General features: G+C 38.3%; 1 protein-coding gene across 2 annotated transcripts in view; it reads right to left on the bottom strand.

Moving 5' to 3' along the window:
• Positions 1-19214, bottom strand: part of ANKUB1 (ankyrin repeat and ubiquitin domain containing 1) — a 75541-nt gene that overhangs the window by 54642 nt on the left and 1685 nt on the right. The gene's annotated exons all lie outside the window — the stretch shown is intronic.

Below are 19214 nucleotides of genomic sequence, written 5' to 3'. Positions count from 1 at the left end.
CCCAGGAGCAGTGGGAACCTGATGGTGTCAGAGGTCCCTGCAGCTGAGCCTGAAGAGGCTGGGACCTCAGCAGCTGCCTCTGTCCCGAGCAAGGGCCGCCAGGAGGATCCTCAGGTTCTTCCTGCGGGCCTGCTATATCTTGCTGGCCCCAGCCAGCGGCTCCGGCCCCCGCAGCCTACCTCTGGACATGTCAACAACAGGGGTCTTCCAGCTGAGCTGTGCGGGTTTTCATTTGCTTAAGACTTTTGTGTGCTTCTCATAAGTAAAAATCGTAACTGTATGCATAAAAAATACTATTCTCATTCAAAAAAAAATAATGCAGTAGGATCATATGACAGTAAACTAAGTCTGTAAATGATACCATCTAACTTTTCATTATTTTTATTATTGGTGTGTTTTCATTGAACAAATGATCTTCCCTGTGTTTCTTTTTCTATAATGATCAAATATACCACGTGCATATGTATCCTAAATTTCATTATCAAAAATGCTAATGCTTCTATAAAAGTTATAAACAAATACCAAATGTTAATCACAAATATAGTGGATATAATGAAGTATCTCTGGCCATTGGGGGAAAAAAAAAGAAGTTGATTGCTGGGCATTATAGAAGGAAAGAATTAGGTTAAGTGTAGAGAAAACAAGTAAATAGAAAGATGACCCATGTCAAAGGAGAAAGAGAAAAATCACATTACAAGAAGGTCTAGCAGAGGGTGACAAAGAAACAGCTGCGCATAACCAGTGACTAATATTTTGGTTCTTTGATCTCCTACTTTTAGAAGATGGAAATCAGTGCTTAATTCTTACATCTGTGGCATTCTCCCTATTACAGTTTATCCCTTTATGCTGGGTTTGTTTAAAAAGCTCTAGTTGGGGCATCCCATAGTGGACTATCTGAGTTGGATTCCTGGCTCCCGACTCCAGCCTCCTGCTAATGCAGACCTTGGGAGCCCATGATGGCTCAAGTCATTGGGTTACTGCCGCTCCTGTGTGGAACTGAGTTCCCAGCTCCCAGTTTTGATCCTTGCCCAGTCCCAGCCATTGTGGGCATTTGGGGAATGCACCAGACAATGGGCATTCTCGCTGTCTCTCAAGTAAAAACAGAACTTTTAGCAATCTCTGAAATAATTAGACATTTAAATTGATTTTTAAACTATTTTCTAATGTATACTGTATGACACATGGCATATATGTTACATGATATACAGAACACTAAATAGAATTTTATGTCACAGAGTTTTGCAAATGTTGAAATCCCAAAGTCCTAAGTTAATGGTGCTAAGAGGGTAAAAATTTAATCCAATTGTGTTTGGAAGTAGAGGCCTTTGAGAAGTGATTAAATTGAACTAGGCAGTGATGGAGGCTGATGAAATCATTGTGGCTGTACAAGGAGAGTCACAGACACACATGGGCTCCCTTTTCTATGCAATGTTCTGCACTACCTTGGAAGCATGGCTACAGGAACCCCATTGGCAGAAGGCAAACCAATAGGGCTGTCCAATCTTGAATTGTGATCTTCCAAAACCATGAACCATAATAAACCTCTTTCCTTCATAAGTAGCTTGTTTTAGGTATTTTGCTGTAGTAGAAAAAGCTGACTAACATACATGGTGTATAGTATTGTAAAGAAATGCTGAATGACTGGTGGTTCTTTGTGATACTCTTTACCTTAGCAGTACCTGCTTTGGTAAAAATGTCAATGCTGACATGTTGCGAAAGAATTGATAGTCACTGTTTTAAATATATGATTTTGCTTTCATTATTGTAGCTTTCAAAATTTCCCATTGAGTTCTAGCTTGCTATAAACAAAAGCGCAAATGTGCATGTGAGTCATCTGATGAACCTCTTCATGTGTGGATTCTGATTGACTCATTTTTTTTTTTTTTTTTTGACAGGCAGAATGGACAGTGAGAGAGAGAGACAGAGAGAAAGGCCTTCCTTTGCCGCTGGTTCACCCTCCAATGGCCTCCGCGGCTGGCGCGCTGCAGCCGGTGCACCGCGCCATCTGATGGCAGGAGCCAGGTGCTTCTCCTGGTCTCCCATGGGGTGCAGGGCCCAAGCACTTGGGATATCCTCCACTGCACTCCCTGGCCACAGCAGAGAGCTGGCCTGGAAGAGGGGCAACCGGGACAGAATCTAGCGCCCCGACCGGGACTAGAACCCGGTGTGCTGGCGCCACAAAGTGGAGGATTAGCCTACTGAGCCATGGTGCCGGCCTTGACTCATTCTTTAGCAGGACCTGAGATTTTCAATCCTAACAAAGTCTCTGGACCATACTTTGAATAGCAGGGAACTAGAAGCTGTATAGAGATTTTTCAAATTATAATTCTAATTTTTTTTATTTATTTGACAGAGTTATAGACAGTGAGAAAGAAAGAGACAGAGAGAAGAAAGGTTTTTTTTTTTTTTTTTTTTTGGGACAGGCAGAGTGGACAGTGAGAGAGAAAGGTCTTCCTTTACTGTTGGTTCACCTTCCAATGGCCGCCTCTGCTGAGGCTGGCGCACTGCGCATATCCGAAGCCAGGGGCCAGGTGCTTCTCCTGGTCTCCCAGGGGGTGCAGGGCCCAAGCACTTGGGCCATCCTCCATTGCACTCCCGGGCCACAGCAGAGAGCTGGCCTGGAAGAGGGGCAACCGGGACAGAATCCAGCGCCCAGACCGGCACTAGGACCTGGGGTGCTGGCACCACAGGCAGAGGATTAGCCTATTGAGCCGTGGCACCGGCCACCAAATTATAATTCTAAAGGAAAAGAGATTTTGACTCAGCTGCCTGCCAATTTAATACAAAGAAAAGCAGGAGAATATTGTTCTGTAAAATTCCACTAAAGATAGTTACACAAACAGTGATTTCAATCTTGCATTCCTCAATTTTCTTGAAAGTTATAAAAGATATATACAATCTGTTGAGATACAAATAATCAGTATTGATAAGCATTTTTCATTTGTGGATTAGTGAAAGTAACATGAGCTACCTTCAGTTTAAAATTTATGAGTTTCAAAGATATTTATCTATTAAAATAATTTTTGGTAAATAAAAGATGCACATTTCCATTTAGCATAATGCTTGCTTCTCATTTTTGAACTCCCAAAAGTTTAAGAGCTAGCAATCTTTGTTTTGAATATAAGTAAATGAGTTCCTGTGCTGCCTTCCACTTTTTACTAACTGGAAAAGCCTATCATTGAGAACATTTATCTCTAATTCTAGGCAGGACTTTATGTTGCAGTAGGCCAAGTTTTTGAGAATAGAAACAAGTTTTTAAAAGGATGTAGAATTTTTAATTCTCTGTATTCTTCCGGTATTCATATTATGCATGATTCCTTTAAGACATAGTTTTAATTTTTAAAAAATGTACTTTATTGTTATTGAGTTTTTAAACTGGAATTACAATCATATAGGCATGGGCAGTACTGAAATACTTAGATATGTTGGGTTAGACTACATCTTTGTAAATGCCCAGTAAAGTATGCAGGAAAGTAAGGAATACTTTCTTGGATCAAACAAAGAGGGAAATAAAAAAAAAACCTAGAATTTATAGTTTCTTGGATTTGCTATTTAGCAAAGAAAAAGAAGTGGGGGGAGGCTGGCACTGTGGTGTAGTAGGTTAGGCATCCACCTATGGTGTTGGCATCCCATATGGGTGCTATTTCGAGTCCCGGCTGCTCCACTTATGATCCAGCTCTCTGCTATGGCCTGGGAAAGCAGTAGAGGATTGCCGAAGTACTTGGGCCCCTGCACCCAACTGGGAAATATGGAAGAAGTTCCTGGCTTCAGGTCGGCTCAGCTCCTGCTATTGTGACCATCTAGGGAATGAACCACCAGATGGAAGACCTCTCTCTCTGTCTCTTCCTCTTTCTGTCTATAACTATGCCTCTCATATAAATCTTTTAAAAAAAGTGAGGAACCAACAGATTAAAGGAGATAGGTCTTAAATGTAGAAGGAATGCATGATTTAGAAGTTTGGCCTGAAGATCAGTAGCATTAGTATCATTTGGGTGCTTGCTAAAACTATAGTATCTGTGACTCCACCCCAGACCTCCCAGATCAGAATCTGCAGTTTAACAAGCTCCCCAAGGGTTCCTATGGATGGTAGAGTTGGAGAAACTTTGGTCTATATGATATCATGGCTGAGTGATACTGGAAAGATATCTTTAGACCACCAAACTTTTCTATCCATTCATTTCAGTATCTAAAATTTCATTTCCACTTAAGGCATTGGAGTTTTTGAAGCTAACTATAAAATACATATCTTTAATAAGGCTCATATTGAATTAATTTATCAAAAAGTTTTCTTAACTGGAACTTAAAATAGAGCTTTGGAATTTAAGACAGGTTTATTTTATGTGTTGGAGAGGGGATAGGTTTGATAAATGGATGCTACTCCGAGAGGAGAGCCATGCATAGATAGAATGTGATGAAATCAAGGAATAAGAGGTTGCATTACTTGCCTGAGACCACCACGGAGAAAGTGATTTGATTCCAACCTAAGGCCCTCTCTCTCCTTTGATGGCTACTCATTGTTTATTATTTTGGTATAGCACTCAGGCTGTGATGTCAGTAGACTTATATTTAAATCCCAGTTCCAAGACATCTGTTCATTTCTCATTAGCTGCATGAGTTTGAATGAGTTGTTTGAATTTCTTTGAGTCATCATTTCCTTGCCTGTGAAAACAAACACAGTAATAGGACCTAGCATTGTCATGAGGACTGATAATATAATGTACTCATCTAAAAGATGTTGGTATGTATTGTTGCTGACATTAATGTTATTAGTGAGGGAAGAAGGAAAGCAATGAAAAGTCTGGGAATATTTTGAGGGCACTGGTCTCTTGAGGATAGATATGGGAAAGAACAAGGTTAAAAAGAAAAATTAGAAAAAGTTTTAGAATAAACTTTGCCTAATTAAAGATTTTTCTTAGTCCTGAACATGAAGAAGCCAATGAATAAAACCTGAAACTATGATAAAACAGCAGCTGTGGTGGGGGTGGAAGAGAGGGAAAGAAGACTAAGTTAAAACAGGAAGGGCTAAAACAGCAACCAACTCTAGCAATTCTCAATCACTGTAGATGTTTTACCATCATTTAGTTATTACCACTACTATTTAACACATTTAGTGTCTTTAAATTGATCATCTGAACATATGGCAAATGTAATCAAGACATTCCCTCATGTCATTATTTTTTGGAAACGAACTAGGGGCAGAAGCATCTCATTAAATTGCTAAGATTGGTAAGACTTAACTGTTGTTAGGAGGGAACTGAGCAGACTTTCCAGAGTATAGAGTTTATTTCCAAATGCAAAGACTCTTTCAAGGAAGTGAAATTGTACGATTGATAGTTGGAATAAACACATGCTTGATACAGGAAATAACAAGCAGTGAAAAGGAAAGCAACCTACAATTAGGAGCACAAAGTATAAGGGAAGATAGCCATTATAAACCACAGTTTATTGTCAACTGAAATAGAACAAACAGTAGGCTAATTGAAGTACTAAGTATCATTGTGTTTGTTGGGATGTTTTATATCAATACAGAGCTTGCAAATAACCATTGGCCCATATAAAACACATTGTGCTTAATAGTCCTTACCCCTTTGTTTTCCATATGGTATCCTATCTGTGTCTAAGTGGTAGAGAAAACTCTTGCAGGTTGTGGTGTAGTGGCTTACCCTGCTGCCTGCATTGCCAGCATCCCATATGGGTTCTGTTTCAGTTCCAGCTGTTCCACTTCTGATCCAGCTCCCTGCTAATGCGCCTGGGGAAACAATGGAAGATGCCCAAATGCTTGGCACAGATGGAGTTCCAGGCTCCTGGCCTGTTGCAGCCATCTGGGAAGTGAACCGGCAGATGAAGTGCTCTCTCTTCCATCTTCCTCCCTCTCTGTAATTCTTCCTTTGAAGTAAATAAAATCCTAAAATATTCTTTCATTTTCGTCAAAGCTCCAAGGATTAAGATAATGCCATTTCAGACTTTCTGTTCTCATTTTTTTCTGCTCAGTCCATTCTGTGGAATTTCCTTCTCTGCTTTAAAAAAAATGTATCTGATTTTGCAATTAACAAGAGAGTGGTAGGATTGGGGTGGAGAAATTGATTAAATATGAGATGTCAGTGGCTATCAAATTTCTGATACTTGCCTTGTTTTTATGTCCAAATAAAAGAATGTGGGAATTTCAGCTACTAAGAACTACGGGTTCTAGACGGAAAAAATTGGAGGGCAGGAGCCAACATAATATGTACGTAGTCACCTGGCTGACGTACATTGAAAGCTAGCTCCAAATACATCTTATTCAGTTTAGTGGATTTATTAAAATGGTGCAAAGGAGCCTGCCTCTAAGTGATCTCCTGCAAGTATATTCCCATTTATTTGATGCTATTTTTACAATAAAGATGGCTAAATTTATATCTCCATTGTAACTGCTATTTTTCTGGGTGTCTCCTTTTGGATGTCTCAATCATAATGTGTAGACTTATGTTTTTTCTCTCCAAATTTTTCTTTTATTTTATCACCTGGTTTTTGCCATCTAATAAATGGTACCACAAAACACTCAGCTGCTCAAAGCAGACGCCTGGGAATCATTTCTTTTCTTTTCTTTTAAAGATTTATTTATTTGAAAGTCAGTTACACAGAGAGGCAGAGAGAGAGAGAGAGAGTCTTCCATCCGATGGTTCACTCCCCAATTGGCCGCAATGGCCAGAGCTGCATTGATCCGAAGCCAGGAGCCAGGAGCTTCTTCCAGGTCTCCCACGTGGATGCAGGGGCCCAAGGAGTTGGGCCATGTTCTACTGCTTTCCCAGGCCATAGAAGAGAGCTGGATCAGAAGAGGAGCAGCCGGGACTAGAACCGGCGCCCATATGGGATGCTGGCACTTCAGGCCAGGGCGTTAACCCCCTGTGCCACAACGCTGGCCCCGGGAATCATTTCTAATTCTTCTCTTTTCCCTTAACTTTCCATATCCCTCAGTGAACTCTCATAATTTGAACTCGAAAATATGTTTTAACTTTGACTGTGTGTTTCCATCTCTACTGCTAACCCATTGGTCCAGGCCATTATTTCCTTCTTGAGTTCTTATGTCTCCTAAACAGCCTCCTTATTTTCAGTTGTGTCATTCTTCAGTCTATTTTACATACAAATGTAAAGGTGAATCTCAAATGCAGATATGACCATTTACTCCTCTGCTTGAAATTCCTAATTGCCCTTCAAATACAACCTGAACTTTTTCTATGGTCCAGAAGACCCTCTTCATCAATGACTGTAAATCTTAAGCATGCTTAAGAATCACCTGGAAATCCAGTAAAAACACAGATTCCTGGACCTGACTCCCAGAAAATCTGATTCTCAGCCTGAGAATATGAGTTTCTAAGTAGCTCCCAGAGGAGGCTGACTTGGCCATACTTTGAACTAATGGCCAACTCCAGCCCCATTTTTTTACTACTCTTCTCTTCCCTCCCCATAGTGTAGCCCACTGCCTTCTTCCTTATCTTCAAATATACTAGGCTTGTCTCTGTCTCAAGGCTTTTTGTTGTTGTTTACTTATCTATTCAAGAGGCAGATAGAGAGCTGTCATCTTGTGGGACACTTCCAAATGCCAGCTATGGCTGGGACTGCACAAAGGTGAAGCCAGGAACCAAGAATTTCACCCAGGTCTCCAGTGTGGGTGGCAGACACCTAATTATTGAGCCATCACAAACTGCCTCCCAGGGTCTGCATTGCTGGGAAGCTGGAGCTGGAGCTGGAGCTGGGAATAGAACCCAGGCACCCTTGATATAGGATGCAGTCATCTTAATTGTTAGACCAAACACCTGCCCTCCAGTCAGGGCTTTGGCCGTGCTATTCAACTTTACTAAGTGCTATTACTGAGCATTTATTCTATCTTCTTTTGGTATTATCATCCAGTTCTTTTACTTCTCTACTTTGATATGTGGTCTGATAGGACAGCTACTTAAGGCACAGTGGTTAAGAAATTGGCATGTGCTACTCATGAGGTCAGCAGAAGTTTCCTTCTCTGGAATTTTAACTGAGGGTAGACTGGCATGGTACTTGCAGGACAATGAGTATGTGGGCTAATTAGAGTTGCTGGTTACTGGTCTTTATAAGATTATGCTTTAGGCATTCACTTAAAATCCTGTGAGTATCCCCATATCCCTCAAAAATATTGCCCCCCCCCCCTTAACCTAAAATTACCAAAATTAACTCTTGTGGCTGACCACTGGAGACTCCTCATTTCTCAGGTCTTGGCGTACGTGAACTTCTCAAAGAGGTTTCTCTGATAATCATGTGCAATATAGGTCCCTCCCTTTATTCTCAAATGATTTGTCTGCATCTATTAAGATAGTCTTTTTGTATTTTTAATGTCATTAATCATGCTAATAAATTCTATCATATTACATTCCTGATAGCTACTCTTTGTTTATCGGTTTTCTCTCTTTTTCAAGTTTTTTCTAGTTAAATAATTTACTTATTTAAAGACTTATTTATTTGGAAGGCAGAGTGACAGAAAGAGAGGAAGAGACAGAAATAGAGATCTTCCCTCTGCTAATTCACTCCCCCGAAATGCCTGCAATAGCCAGGGCTGAGCAAGGCTGAAGCCAGGAGCTAGAAACCCCAAGTACTTGGGCCTTCTTATGCTGCTTTCTCAGGCACATTAAGAAGGAGTTGGAATTACGTTCCATCAATGTTATCAAGATCTCAAAATAACACATATCTAACATCTGGTTTGAGGAGAATTCTTCCTCTTCACTGCCACCTCCTTTACTTTCAGTTACTATTGCCTTTACATTCTTCTCCTAAGGCACACCATGCCCCATTTATTGCGCAAAGCCCCTGACATCTAGGTTTAAACACACGGAAAACATTGTTGACAGATTATTTATGGTAGCAAATCTCAAATGGTTACTGCCATCAACTAAGGGCTGCCGTATCAGAGGGTTGACCTGTTCTGCTACCAGGTTTGAGTCCTTTGTCTGAAACATTGTGGTGTAGAATTACCAAGGACTTCAGTTTGAAACCATCTGCCAGCCCACACATAATTATTTTTTTTTGTGATAGTTTTTTAAAAAAATTCAGTTAACCTTTTTAGTGTATCTAGCAGTAACTGGTAGTTACAAATTGGTGAAAATAAAGACATCCTTGTTCTGGAAGTTTAGCCTTCTTCAAATAATAGGTACCAAAGTGTTCAAAATACTGTACATATTTTAGATGAATGATTCTTGATTGATAATCCCCTCCGCCTCTTATTTGGGAATATGTGTGTGTCCTATAAACTTAATTGAAAGATTTGTAAATGAGCTCTTATTTTTGGCACACAGAATGGGTTGGTAGAACACAGAATTTTGATTTTGATGTGGATGGAGAGGGAATAATGGGTACATTACCTAGGTTGATATGAATTTAGGGGAGTATACATTTTGAAACAATCTGCTAATAACAGATGGTGCTGAAATCTATTTCCTAGGATTTTTCTAGCTGTTTAGCACTATATTATAAAACCTTCATATAAGGAATGTTTCTCTGGCACAGTTGTGTAAGTTAACTGCTAAGTTCATGTAAATACACTATTGGATATGCAGTATATCAAAATTCATAATCTGTAGGAAAGGGAGAGAGCTGTGTTAAAAGAAGAGACTAACTTGTACAGGAAAGAGAACATAGAGTACTTTGGTTTTCTGTTGAAACTTTATATGTCCTTGCTAAGATTTCTCCCAGCAAGAAGGGTGGTCGTTCTCAAGCATGGGTGTTTATTTTGCAGTGTCTAAGTGAATTCAGTTGATGTCAGTATTCAGGCTTTGTCCTCAATATATTCAGTAGCAGAGCTTTCTCATGGGTTTTTCCCCTCACTGGTTTTTAAAATATAAATGGCATTGACCAACGATAAAAACTCTGTAATGTAATTTGGTTCTCTTTTCGTTTGCTGTATAAATGCCTAAGAAATTCTTCTGAAGAATTTGCCTGCCTCATTAGCTAGTCAAGAAGGTGTGATGATATAAAATGGTTAGAAACAAAGTGTAGAGGGGAATAATGAAAGACAAATACGTCATCCTGATTTAGCTATTGAGAAAAGAGAAAAATTGAGTATTAAAAGTTTGAAATTTTAAAAAAATACTAATATATCTCTTGAAATTGTGATTTACTTTCTATGGAAATAATACAGTGAAACACTTTTTTTTTTTAAAGACATGCTTTCAAGATAAACTCTAGGGTAAACATGCACAACACAGTCACAATATGTTATTCGTCATTGTGAAATGCCTGTATGCTTTGTTGGTACATCTTCCATGGAGATGTCATTGACTATAGTACTCAACCTGTGAATATTTTAAATGTTGAAATAAAAATAAGAAATATGAAAAAAAAAGAAGGAGTTGGATCAGAAGCAGAATAGCTGGGACTCAAACTGGAGTTCTGATAGGGGATGGTGGTGTTGCAAGCAGCTTATCCTGCTGGGCCACAACACAAAATCATTTTGGATTTTTACATATTTATTCAAAGTGATAGGCACATAATTTTTGTTACTTGTACTGGCTTTGTCTAGTTTATGTATTTAGGTCATATTGCCCTTGTAGAATTAGTTGATTAGCTTTCCTTGTTGGTTCTATGAAGTAATCTATAAATATTGGATTATCTATTTATTGAAAACATGGCAAACTAATCTTTAAGGTCTTCTGGAGTTGAGATTTTTTTTTTGGAGAAAGTTGTAGATTTTTTAACACCGTTTCAATTTCTTCAGCCAAGTCAGTATTCCCATATCTTTTCAGGTGTTTGAGTTAATTTTTTTCCCAGAAAGTTATCCATTTGATACTGTTTCATATTTATTATTCAATGTTGGTTATAGTATTATCTCACAATTAAAAAAGAGCTACTCTTTAGTTAAAACCTAATACTGTATTCTCGTCATTGATCATGTGTTAAGTATATGCCACTAATTCTTTATATTTGTTAGGATTTGCTTTATGACATACTATGCTGGCCACTTGGAAAATTCCATGTGTGCTTGAAAAGACTATCTCCAGGATTCTCTATGTGTTTCACATATTGTCCAAATGTTCTGTATTCTTATTAATGTTTTTTTCTGTTGGATTTATCCAGTTGCTGAAAATGGCATGTAATATCCTCCTATGATTGTGGACTTGCCAACTTTTCCTTGCAAACTTCTGAGTTCTTGCATTAAATATATTGTCTATTTCTAGATGAGTATTGCTTCAAGATTACAACTTTTTGCAAATTTTTCCTTCTATTATTATTTAATAGTCCTATTTATCTTAGTACAAGAATGTGTTTTACTTTAGATCTTTTCTCACCCCCACTACAACCTCACAGAAGTACAGCTATGCCAGCTTTCTTTTAGTTATAGGCTTTACGTACATTTCGTTCTCCTTTTACTATCAACCTGTTGCTGTCCTTTAAGTTTTAGTATTACAGGGGCTGGCGTTTTGGCGCGGTAGACTAAACCTCCACCTGTGGCAACAGCATCCCATATGGGCACCGTTTCATGTCCCTGTTGCTCTTCTTCCAATCTAACTCTCTGCTTATAGCCTGGGAAAGCAGCAGAAGATGACCCACGTGCTTGGGTCCCTGCACCTGCCTGGGAGACCCAGAAGAAGCTCCTGGCTCCTGGCTTCAGATGAGCTCAGCTCCAGCCCTTGTGGCGATTTGTGAAGTGAACCAGCTGATGGAAGACCTTTCTCTCTATCTCTCCCTCTCTCTGTCTGTAACTCTATCTCTCAGATAAATAAATATCTACTAAGGTAGATACAATTTAAAAAAAGTTTTAGTATTATGTCTTCTTATAAAGATGATAGCTGGCAATCTGTTGTTCAACTGGCAAGTTTTTTTGATATGTTTCTTTCATTCTTCTCTACCAGCCAAACTGAGATATAAATGATAAGTATAAATTATATATATTTAAGGTGTACAACATGATGATGTAGCAAAATGATTACCACAATCAAGCTGATTAGTATATCCTTACAACCTTACAAACTTACAAAGTTGCCTTTTTTTGGTTATGGAAGTATACTTAAGATCTACTCTCTCAGTGTATTTCAAGTATGTAAAACTTACTGTTAGTTATAGTCAGTGTGCTGTATAGCGGTTCTCCAGATTTTTTTTCATCCTGTAATTGAAAATGTGAACCCTTTCATCAGTATCTTCCTGTTTCCCCTACCCTTCTGTCCCTGGTAGCCATCCTTTAGAGTCTTTGTCTCATGTAGTATGTATTTTTCTGGATCTGGCTTATTTCACTTAGTGTAATGCCTCCAGATTCATCCACTTTGTTGAAAATGCCAGAATTGCCTTTTTTTTTTTTTTTTTAAATTTGACAGGTAGAGTTATAGACAGTGAGAGAGAGACAGAAAAGTCTTCCTTCCATTGGTTCACTCCTCAAATGGCCGCTACAGCCAGTGCTGCGCCAATCCGAAGCCAGGAGCCAGGAGCTTCTTCCTGTTCTCCCATGCGGGTGCTGGGACCCCAGCATCCGGGCCATCCCCCACTACCCTCCCCGGCTACAGCAGAGAGCTGGACTGGAAGACAAGCAACCGGGACCTAGAACCTCGCGTTCATATGGGATGCCAGCCCTGCAGGCGGAAGATTAACCAAGTGAGCCACAGCGCTGCCCCCCGCCCCTTTTTTTTTGAAAGTTGAACAATATTCTCTTGTGAGTGTATGTGTGCTTGTGTCATATTTTCTGTAACCATTTCTCCTTTACTGACAGATTCAGTATTTTGGCTACTATGAATAATGCTTCAATGAATATGGGAGTGCAGGTATTTCTGTCTTTTTTTTTTTTAAAGATTTATTTTATTTATTTGAAAGAGTTACAGAGAGAAGTAGAGACAGAGAGAGAGGTCTTCCATTCACTGGTTCATTCCCCAGATGGCCGCAACAGCCAGAGCTGCTCTGATCCAAAGCCAGGAGCAGGAGCTTCTACCGGGTCTCCCATGTGGGTGCAGGGACCCGAGCCCTTGGGCTATTTTCTTCTGCTTTCCCAGGCCATAGCAGAGAGCTGGATCAGAAGAGGAGCAGCTGGGACTAGAACCGGCACCCATATGGGATGCCAGTGCTTTAGGCCAGGGCTTTAGCCCAGTGTACCACAGTGCCGGCCCCGGATATTTTTTTGAGATACTGATTTTATTTCCTTTACATAATATATCCAGAAATGTAATTGCTGGATCTTATGTAAGTTCTATTTTTAATCTTTTAAGGAAACTCTACATTGTTTTCCATAATTGCTGTACTGATTTAAATTCCTATAAGCAGCTATAAGGATTGTTTTTCCCCAACATTTTTAGGAGCGTTTGCCATCTCTATAGATATGTGGTAATGGCTCATAGTGGTTTTGATTTGCATTTGCCTGATGATTAGTGACGTTGAATACTTTTTTATATGCCTGTTGGCCATTTCCATGTCTTTTTTGGGAAAATGTATGTTCACGTTTTTTGCCTATTTTTACTCAGGTTTTTATATATTTAATTTGCTAATACATTTGTATTAATGTATATTCTTTATTTAGTTTGTATATAAACCCTTTGGCAGACATTTGATTTGCTAATATTTTTTGCCATTCCATGGGTAGTTTTTTCATTTTCTTGATTCTTTCCTTTGCTGTGCAGAAACATTTTAGTGTGATGCAACACAACTTCTTTATTTTTTGTTTTTGTTTCCTGTGCTTTTTGATATTATAGCCAAAAATAAATCATTGTCAAAACCAATGTCATAAATTTTTCTCTATGTTTTCTTTTTGGAGTATTATGATTTCAAGTCTTACCTAAATTTAAGTCTTTAATCCACTTTGGGTTATGGTATAAGATAAGTATCCAATTTCATTTGTTTTCTGCATGTGCATATCCAGTTTCCTCAATCCCATACATTATATTGTATATTCCTGGTGCCTTTGACAGATTAGTTGATCTTACATCCATGTGTTTATCTGGGCTTTCTATTCTGTTCCACTGGTCTATGTGTCTGTTTTTCAGCCACTATCATAATGTTTTGATTACTGTAGCGTTCTAATGTAATTTGAAATCAGGAATTATGAAGCTTCCAGCTTTGTTGATGCTTAATTGCTTTAGTTATTTGGGATCTTTTGTGGTTCCATACAAATTTCGAAATTAAAAACATTTATATCATTTATATGAAAAATGCCATGGAATTTTTATAAAGATCACACCAAATCTGTAGATTGCTTTGCATAGTATGGGCATTTGACAATATTTATTTTTTTCTGATCCAAGGACATGGATGGCTTTTTATTTATTTGTGTTTTCTTCAGTATTTTCATCAATGTCTTACAGCTTTTGGTGTACAGATCTTTTACCTCTTTGCTTAAGTTTATAACTAAATATTTCATTCTCTTTTTTTGCTATTCTAAATGGGAATTTTTAAAAATTTATTTTTGAATAACTCACTGTTAGTGTCATTCATGTTAGAAATGCTAATGATTTTTGTATTTGATTTTGTATCCTGAAACTTTACTGAATTTGTTTATTCCAACATTTTTGTGGTGGATTGTGTAGAGTTTTCTATGTTTATTTTTTATCTTTTTTAATTTTTTAAAAATTTTTAACTTTTATTTAATGAATATAAATTTCCAAAGTACAGAATATGGATTACAATGGCTTCCCCCACATAACGTCCCTCCAACCTGCAACCCTCCCCTTATCCACTCCCTCTCCCCTTCCATTCACATCAAGATTCATTTTCGATTCTCTTTATATACAGAAGATCAGTTTAGCATACATTAAGTAAAGATTTCAACAGTTTGCTCCCACACAGAAACATAAAGTGAAAAATACTGTTTGAGTACTAGTTATAGCATTAAATCTCAATGTACAGCACACTAAGGACAAAGATCCTACATGAGGAGTAAGTGCACAGTTGACTCCTGTTGTTGACTTAACAAATTGACACTCTTGTGTTTAACTATCATCTGCAAACAGAGACAGCTTTACTTATTCCTTTCTGACTTTGATGATTTTTTTAAAAAGATTTTATTTATTTATTTGACAGGTAGAGTTACAGACAGTGAGAGAGAGAGTCAGAGAGAAAGGTCTTCCTTCTGTTGGTTCATTCCTCAAATGGCTGCAACTGCCAGAGCTATGCCAATCCGAAGCCAGGATCCAGGAGCTTCTTCCTGGTCTCCCACGCGGGTGCAGGGGCCCAAGCACTTGGGCTATTTTCTACTGCTTTCCCAGGCCATAGCAGAGAGGTGGACTCGAAGAGGAGCAAATGGGTCTAGAACCAGCACCCATATAGGATGCCGGCGCTGCAGGCGGAGGATTAACCTAGTGTACCATGCCGCTGGCCCCTGGATGATTTTGTTGTTATTTTTTTCTTGCCTATTTGCTCTGGCTCAAATTTCCAATATTGTATGTTGAATAGGAGCAGGAGAGTAGTTATTGTACTGGTTTTGATCTTAGGTGAAAATATTGAGTGTAATGTTATCTGTTAGCTGGTCATAGATGATCTATTTTTTTAGATTTGTTGGGGGGGGGGAGAGAAAGAGAGAGAGAGAGAGAGATCTTCTCTCCACTGGTTCACTCTGCCAAATGCCTGCAACAGCCAGGACTGGACCAAATCAAAGTCAGGAGCCACGAACTCCATCTGGATCTCTCATGTGGGTACCAAGGACTCAAGTACTGAAACCATCATGTGCTGCCTTCCATGCATATTACCAGGGAGCTGAATCCAAAGGCAGAGAGAACTTCATCCCAGGTAGTAGCATATGAGATCTGAGTATCCCAAACTGTGGCTTAGCCTGCTGTGCCACAGTGCCTTGTCATATATGGCCTCTGCTCTATGAGATACATCTTCTAATTTGTTGAGAATTTTAATTGTGAATGGATATAGACCTTTGTTATTTTTTATGCTACTTTTAGTTTACCAGTATTTCATTAAGATGACTGTGATTTTTGTCTCAAGCAGCATCTCAAACCTTGAGCCCAATGCCTGCCCCCTACTTTTAGTCTCTGTGTGTCCTTAAAACTGATTTGAGTCTCTTGTAGGCGACACATAACTTCTCTTTTTTCCCCTATCTATTCAACTATTCTGTGTCTTCTGATTGGAGATCTTGATGCATTTCCATCCAAAGTAATTATCGGTAGGTAAGGACTGTTGCCAATTTGTTAATAGTTTTCTGGCTGTGGGCCTCTTGGGCAGTGTCCCACAAGGCTGGGGAAGCTAGGCACTCACTCACTAAGCTCTTCCTTTTCCTGTAGAAGAAATTGCACGCTGAGGAGTTCTCTTCTGGCACTGAGCTGTGCCGCCTAGGGTAAGGTGTGCTATGGGTAAAACCAACCTCTTCTTCTTCACGGTTTCATTATATCTATTGCAGATTTTTAAATTCCAACAGCGTGCTGGAAGTCCTCTGCTGGACTCCTTGACTTCCACAAAAGTATTTTCATCCTTGGGGTGTTTTCAAGACTGATGCTTCTGTGGATAGATAACGGCGGGGAGTTCGCATTCTGCCGTGTTGCCGATGCCAGTCTCCCACTGCATTTTGAAACTGCCCTTTACAGCATCTTTTGTTTGCTGCTTCCATCTTTCCTTCCCTGCCTTCTGTTGAGTAATTATGCTTCCTTTATTCCCTTTCATGTCTATTGGTTTGGAAATTGTGCTCAAATTTTCTGCTCTCTATGCTTTCTTGCATCTCACCCCCTTTATTTTTTTCTGGATTCACTTTTCATCTTCCTGAAGATACTCTATAAGATTTTTCAATAGAAGTCTGTTAGTGGTAAATAATGATTTTCTCTGAAAATCTTTACTTTGCCCTCACTTTTAAATGATAGCTTAATGAGGCATATAATTCTAAATTGAAAATCTCAATTATTTTATTTTAGCATTTAAAGATAGTTTTATTAATTCCATTTTTGTCGTTGCTATCGAGAAGCCAGCTGTCATTGAAGTATTTTATCTTTTCTTTCTAAGAACTTCAGCTTTTATCTACTTTAAATTTCATTACTGATCTTTGTTTTTCACGTATTTGGCCAAGATATGAATTTATTTTGTGTGTGTGTTTTAAGGTATGTTTCTTGAAATTAATTGCTGTAATACACAGTTTTGATTTTCAGCCCTCCTAAATTATGTCAAATTGTTTCCCAAAGTGATTGTATCAATTCACACTCATGTGAGTTCTTCCATTTTTGTATTACATTATTTTACATGATATTATGCATGCTTATTTTATGATATCTTTGTTGGCAAATAGAGAAAGAGGCCCCAAATAAAGGCAAAGTTGAAATTGCATGTTAACCATCTTGCACGTAGGAGAGGCAAGCAACTCATCTCAATTGAATAGATCCATTTTAAAGCCATTTAACCTAATATAGATTATTTTTTGTATGATATTTCTAAATTCCTTAAACATGAATCTTGTTGAAAAACCCTTCAGACTCTTTCCTGTTTCCCTGTATTCTGGACTTTTCATTACTAGCTTACAAAATGAACCTATTCATTAATTTGGAACTTGGCAAAGAAACAGAAGTCTTTCCCAATTTGTGGCCAGAAATTCCCTGAAGCAATTTTTAGAATTTCTATTTGGTACTTTTTCAAATTTGTTTACTATGCATATATATATAGATTATGAATTATATTTCTTTTATCGCAGAGATAATTTTTTGTTTTTAAAACAAATATGGCTTTTTCATCTGATTCTAAAATTATGTTTTTCTTGATTCTAAATGTAGTAATATCTAAAATCATTTAAAGTTTCTGATGGATCCTATTTCTTAAAAGACTTTTTGGTATTTACAGACAATTGCTTCTAAACAATTTAAGAAATTGGCTAACTGGATATCTGTGGTGGTGGTGATTACTGTCTTAAAATATTGTGGAAGCAGGAAATTCTGTAATTATATTTACCTTTATTCTGGTACTTTATGAAATGAGTTTTTTTTTTTTAAAAAAGTGTCAGATACAAAGCCCTAGAAGCTAATTTCCTTTCATTTATTTTTATAAGGAGATTATTTGTGGCATATTAGTATCATGTGTTCTGTTAACCCTTCATGTTATTGAAAATTGTATCTGTCTATTGTTCTAATTTAAAAAATTAGTATTTTTTGATCTATTTTTTACACAAGTTAGGATAATACATGTTTCTGCAGGGTGAACCAAAATTAGTCTGCCTGAATGTTCCACGAACCACACAGTTACCTTGTTCATAATTGAGAGGACTATATTTATTATGATCTGAAGAGCAGAATAAAGCTAGAAGTAAACTGTTTGTACTGAAAGTACCTTTATTTAAGGAATTAATAAAACTCTATTTCTCTTTGTCTATAGTACTTTTCTATGTCATGCAAGAAATCTCCCAATTAATATAGAACCAATTTCAGATAATTTAATGACAAAGTACTTAAAGAGGGGCCAGCGCTGTGCATAGCTGATGAAGCCGCCATTTGCCTCACTGGCATCCTGCATTCCCAGGAAGTGGAGCCGGCTGCTCCACTTCCGGTCCAGCTCTGGGCTGTGGCCTGGGAAAGCAGTGGAAGATGGCTCAAGTCCTTGGGTGCTGCACCAGAGTGGTAGACCTGTAAGAAGCTTCTGGCTCCTGGCTTCTGATCTTCCCAGCTCCGCCCCTTGTGGCCATTTGGGGAGTGAAGCAGTGAAACAGTGGAGGGAAGACCTCTCTCTCTTTCTCTGCCTCTGCCTCTCTGTAGCTCTGCCTTTCAAATAATACATAAATAAAGTTTTTTAAAAAAAGTTTGTAGAGCCATTGTAAATATGTTTAACCTAATCTCACCAGCTTTTATGGTAATAATCCCAATCCTGATTTTTACTTAGGACTTTCTTAAGGGCAGGATTATGTGTTATAAGTATTCAGTGTCTTCATGACCAATGAAAACTTTATAGAAGATAAAAGTATCTTTGGTGGCCTTTATTTTTAAAAATTTGATCTTGACATTTCTTGTATGATATTTAAATTTTGAATAGGTTCAAAATTTAAAAGGCACAAAAGGATACACGGTAGGGAGTTTTTCTCTCATTCCTGTGTCCCAGCTACTCAATACTCTGGAAGCAAAATTACAAGTTACTTGCAATGGTATCCTAAAGACTCTTGCCTTTTAAAAGATGTTGAAGGAAGTGAAGTCTGTGAAGGCCTGTTTTTAAAAGGGCGCCTTATTACTTCGAAGCAGATGTAGGACCTGAATCTGTCTCCTGACATTCGAGTTCAGGACTCCGCAGCCTTTGCGCTAAGCCACACGGCCTTTTTAAAGTGCTGAGTCGGGGGG

Source organism: Oryctolagus cuniculus, chromosome 4, assembly GCF_051225735.1.
Source record: "Oryctolagus cuniculus isolate XC-2025 breed Fujian yellow rabbit chromosome 4, ASM5122573v1, whole genome shotgun sequence".
Taxonomy (NCBI): Eukaryota; Metazoa; Chordata; class Mammalia; order Lagomorpha; family Leporidae; genus Oryctolagus; species Oryctolagus cuniculus.
This window is presented reverse-complemented; position numbering and strand designations above follow the sequence as displayed.